Source organism: Planococcus citri, chromosome 1, assembly GCF_950023065.1.
Source record: "Planococcus citri chromosome 1, ihPlaCitr1.1, whole genome shotgun sequence".
Classification (NCBI taxonomy): domain Eukaryota; kingdom Metazoa; phylum Arthropoda; class Insecta; order Hemiptera; family Pseudococcidae; genus Planococcus; species Planococcus citri.
In genome coordinates, this window is record NC_088677.1 from 27,505,662 (window position 1) to 27,511,661 (window position 6,000).

A 6,000-nucleotide genomic window follows, 5' to 3' on the forward strand; every position below is an offset into this window, starting at 1 on the left:
GTTTTTGAAAAACAACTCTATCTACAGCTAGGTGAAGATTCCGATTTGGTTCATCATAACCCATAAAAGTGGGTTTTAAAATGTACTAATTACCTACATGTTCGTTCGGGGTACTTTTTGAAAAACAACATTGGTAGGTAACTAAATGTAGAATCATCGCCGATAAGGTAGTTTCTTCAAAATTTTGGTTTATTTGGAAAGGTTTTAAAAATCCATGTTACAAGATAATAACTTTTGTGGTGGTTTTTTAAATGTACAAAAGTAAGGTTACATATACGTTATACGTATGTTCAGTTGGGGTATTTTTGGGAACACTAGAATCATAATTAATTCATGCAACTTATAAGGTGGTTTTATTATTTTTTGCTCGAGTTATTGGGTATTTTATCATATTTCAAGCGTTTTTAATTGTCTCCGTGACATTTTCATAGATTTTAAGAAAGTTTTTTCTTCATCAATTTTTGTTAAATTTTGATCAAAAAAAAATTGACCAATTTTTTGGTGGTAATGTTCACTTTTCAGTGATTTTTTACGACTATTTCATTCGTTTTTATTGCATTTTCTGAAAAATTATCAATTCAACTCAAAATTATTACAGATGACTTGAAAATTATATACCTAAAATATTGTACAAGTAACGCAAATTACTGTGAAAATCTTTCAAATTATCATCAGAATTATTTAAATTGCGAAATAGATTTTTCAAATCGCCGATATAATCAACAAACTACAGTGAAAAGTTGATGAGTGGGTAGTGTGGGCACCACCACATTCACAATTGCGCAATCTAGAGGTATATTTATTTTATCGATGTAGGTATGGTATCTCCTTTCCAAAAAACAAATTCACCATTGATTCTTCCGAATAAAGTAGATTAGCATTTTAGATGGTAAACTGTTTCACGATGAGTAGGTGTGCATTTTTCCATTAAGATGTCTTTCTCTATTATGTTTTCCAAACGCAAAATGAAAAAAAAAAAAATCCGAAGGCGAAGTAATTTAAGAACTAACTGATTGTCATCAATTCACTCTGAAGTCGGGGTAAAAGTGTAACACAATGGGGTGTAAATTCTTTGCTTATGGCAAGCTTACAACCCCTTTTGGTTTCTTGGTTGATGCTTTTAGGTTCTGTATGTGATTACTTATCTACGTGCCACATATTCTTTTGTAAAATTCCAAGACCTTACTTTTTTTTTTACGAGCTACAGTTTAATTTACTCTCGAATTTAAGAGCAGCTACTTACGAACTAATTTATCAAGAAATCAGACACAATACACTTACTTACAGTTATCTCAATGTTCAAGTTTTCATTTTTTTTTTCATTTTTGTAATTAGACGTACCTATCTACCTAACAAGTGATCGATCGGTATTTATTATTTTCAACAATCTAGCGTAAAATGAAACTTTTGAAAAAAAAATTTCAGTGCCTTTGGATGTAGGTAGTTATTTTGCTGCATATTGATCGAATGTAAAACTTTTTTCTCTTTTCTAATGACTTAACCACCAACAAAGCACATATTTATGCATATAATTTGTTTCAACTTTCAAGAAGTCCTCCAAGTCTTGAATTTTTCATTTCAACTTGTAATTTCGACTTTCGAGACATCGCCTGCTCAATCGACGATGAATTTTTTCTACTTTGTTGCCATGCCCATCAACATTTGGTAGATAGGCAGAGGTACACGGGTATATACTTAATGGGTATTGTATATCTGCTGTCAATCGTCTGCTACAGCACAAGTAACGCGCAAAACATTTTGTTTATACAGCCGCCTACGTGAAAAATGTTGAAGCGTGAGATGATCGTAAACAACTGAAACTTAGATTTTACTCTTTACCGAACCGATAAATCAATTGCCTGTTTTTGTTGGAGCTAAAGTTGAGTTACACATGCATATCACACTTGTTTAAATTTTCTCCCATCGATATACGCGATGCGATAGAAAGACGTGGAAATCAAATCCCAAATCCCATATATGTACCTACTTGGTGGTAGTTGGTACTCGTAAAATTGTATTAAATTTCCAATAGATAGGTATAGTACACGTATACCTATTCAATATGCGATTCCCAGCCAAAGTAGGCACACTATAGATAGGCATTAGGGCAGATAAAAGAGCCCATGTGCATTTCAATAATCTAAACGAAGCTTATACGCGAACGACGAACGAAAGCCCCGTTATAATTTTCCGACTTGTTAGGGTGAATATTAATGTTTCCTGTTCTGGTATACCGTGCAAAGGCGTTTTTACAGGCAGATTAATTGTAGCCATACGTTAAATAAAACCGAGAATTAAAAAAAAAATCAATCCTGACAAATGGTTTAGATAATTAAAATTTCAGGTCAAGGACTAATAATGATTAATACAAGCCTGATAAGTTCTATATCGCTGATTCAGAAGGACGAATGCGATGCACACTGACACAGCACATGTGATTTTCATCGTTATATTATACTTATCAGTTCTATTCGCTTGTCTCTCGACTGTTGTCATGGTCGTACAGAACTCGAAAAATTTAATTTTACAACCAAATTGTTGCCTCATTTTTCGCGATAATCTTCGAAAAAAATATGGCGCAATTGAAATTCGACAGATTAAATAACGCGACTACGTTTTACAGGTTGAAGTATAACCTGATTTATTCGTCGCATACCTACCTGTATGTACTCGCAATTTTTTTCGCCATGAATTCCATTCCGCAAATTTTCGATTTAAAATCCGCGAGTACTTGATGAAATACAAGGTTATATCGCGTTTGTTTGTTTGCGATAGATAGATAGGTACCTATTTCAACGGGTTATGCAGGATTATAGGTGTAGTATAGGTAGGCCTACGAATAATTTTCTTTCATGCAGAAGTTACCTCTGAACATAATAATATTGAACTGTTGGTAATGGGTTCGTATTTCCTTCTTATCGATGGGGTCGCTGCGAATATAATCATGTCTGAATATTTCAATGCACAATTATTGAATAATGAATGCACTCTGACGAAATAGAGTTCATAAAGTATGATGAACGCGCGTGGGTTTGTGCTTGTGGGTCCGGTGTGAGAATATTTACACGTGTTCCTGTGCAGGTGGAGTTTGTCAAGTACAGTTTACCTACGTGAATAGTCAGCTCTTTTTAGAAAAATAATGAATAAGAGTAAGACTCATTTTTTATCTTTCAAGTTCGAGTTTGGCGTGTGACTGAAATTTGGATTTTGAAATTTATCGTTTGACAAATTCCTTTCGTTTTTCGAGAAATAGATCAGGTATGACCTCAAAAAAAAAAAAAATCCGTTGGGTACTGAAATTGAAAAATTTGTCCTAGGAGGAAAGGAAAGTTTACAGAAGATGGATTTGTGATTGGCTTAAATAAAATGAAATATTTATTGTTAACGAAAATTTGTCTCCTTGAAAAATTTTTTCACAAAGAAATTATCCAAGCTGGAAGACAAATTTCGAGTGTAAAAGTACTTCAATAAATCTAGAGATCAAAAGAGTAGGTAAGTTTGTTAAAATTTCAACTTTCAAAAGTTTTCTGGAGTTCTGGAGCCTCCAGAATTGCTCAAAACGGTTTGAAACTGTTTCCAAGTGATTCGGTGTACAAAAAATAGGGCACCAGAATATCAAATTTCAGCTTTTTGGGCCGTTTGTTGAAATTTTCAATTTTTTGCCATTTTTGAACCAAATTTGATTTTTAGAAGTTGGCCAGGAATCGTTTCATAATGCGCAGTCTTACCTTCGGAGATCCGAGCTGGCCTCTTAAGGTTATCGAACCGTCTGCCTGGGCAGCCTGGAGTCTCAAGGTCACTGAAAGCTTCCCAAGGTGGTCTGTTTCCTGTATGGTCTCTCAAGGCCCCTGTTTAGCCTTTCATAGTCGTCTGTCTGTCTATCCGTCCAAGGTCGTCTGTTTACATGTCTGGCCTCTTAAGGTCATTGACCCGTTTTTCTGGCTTCCCAAGGCCGTTTGTATGTCTGTCTGTCCGTCTGGTCTCTTAAGGTCGTATGTCTTGACTCCCAAGGTCACTGACCGGCTCATCTAGCTTTCCAAGGTTGTCTATCAGTCTGTCCGTCCAGCCTTTTAAGGTCATTGACCCGTTGTTATGGCTTCTTAAGGTTGTCTAACCAGTTTTGTATAGGGGTTTCGCAAGGTTTCAATCATTCAAAATTATTGACGACTTCCCTCAGCTTCCCTCTCCCTACTTGATTCTCACATCTAAGTATGTCACTTTGAACAGTCTAGAGCCCATACATTTTTAGTTTTCACTTCCTATACATTTTTTTTGGAGTGATGATGAATGATAATTTGTTTTCTTGATCTTCTATAGCTGCCAAAAATTCAACTGTAGTTAGTCCTCGAGTAGACGAACAAAAAACGTTATTATGACTGGTTGCCTATCTTGTGAATTGAAGGAGCCATGTGCTACGCAAAAATCAAAATTTACTATAACTTCGAAAAAATCATCAAAAATAAGGAAACGTTTGAATCATTCAAATGATGCCCATAACCCATAGTGCTCGAGTAGAAGAACAAAAAATATTATTATGACAGATTGCCCATCTTCAAAATTGAAGGGGCAACATTGATTCAAAATTTCTAAATTTGGGATGCTTCAAATTCAATTTGAAGATAGGCAATTTGTTATAATAACATTTTTTGTTCGTCCATTTGAGCACTACAGATTACTGAAGTCATTTCAATGAAGCAAGCATTTTCTTACTATCTGTAAATTGAAGAAGTTGCATAATTTTTTGCCAAAAATGTATCTACCAATTTTGAAAAATTCCCCAAAAAATGAGGAAATGTTTATTTGAGTAGACAAACAAAAAAAGTTATTATGAGAAATTGCCTATCTTCAAAATTGAAGGGACCAACATAATTTGAAAATTTGAAATTTTCAGTAAGTTTCTTCTTATTTTTGTTTTCTCGAGAAATTGTTTTTTTTTGCTTCAATGGGTTTCTAGCCCAAGGAAGTATAGCTTGATGGGGTGTTGCCCTCTGCGTTGTCAAGCCGACTTTCCCAAAGTTCGGTTTTAGCGCCGAATTCTCGCTTTGGTACAGGATTTGTGCCTAGCAGTAGCATCATTTATGACTCTTGAGTCTTGAGTATGGTATTGGGGTTTGCAAGCTTCGCTGGTTGCTGCTCTTCCTATTGCTGCTTCAGGGATATTTTCTCCCCTACTTCCTGAGACGGCTTGATGTTGTAGTCCATTCAGGCATTCAGGTTGCAGCTTTAACACTGGGCACACGCCAAAGTGTTAGGTTTGGTCTTAGCCTCATCCTCAGCTTCCAGCCTGCCAAAGATGAGTTACTGGCCTCTGCGACGTGGACGCTCCAAACCTCTCTTAAGGTTTGTCTTCTCTACTCCTGGGACTGGCAGTTGTAGGGTAGATTGTAGTTGTACTTACCTCAAGTTGGCCCAAAAATCTAGGGCACTATACAAACTTGGAAATTTTGAATCAAGTTTGCCCCTTCAATTTTGAAGATAGGCAATCAGACATAATAATATTTTTTGTTTGTCTACTTGAGTACTATAGGTTATGGGTATCATTTGAATGATTCAAACATTTCCTTATTTTTGATGATTTTTTCGAAAATTAGTAAATTTCGATTTTTGCGAAGCACGTGGCTCCTTCAATTCACAAGATAGGCAACCAGTCATATAGCAACGTTTTTTGTTCGTCTCCTCGAGAATGATCTACAGTTGAATTTTGGCAGATGATTCTCGAAACACCCTGGATTATGTAGTTAGGCACTCGTAATTTTTTTATTGGGGCAGCTGAATTTTTTCTATAAACTAGGTAGGTGCCTTTGGACTTCATGAGTCCTTGTGCTTCACTCTAAAAAAGAAAAACATTAATTTCCAAACGACTAAACGGTTTATTTTACAAGAAAAAAAAGAATAGGTACCTAGGTAATAACAGAATACAGGTTGGTTAAAAAATTGTGGGCTGGAATTCTGTTCCCTCCTATGTATTTCGGGGGGGGGGGGGATGAGAAGGAGACTTTT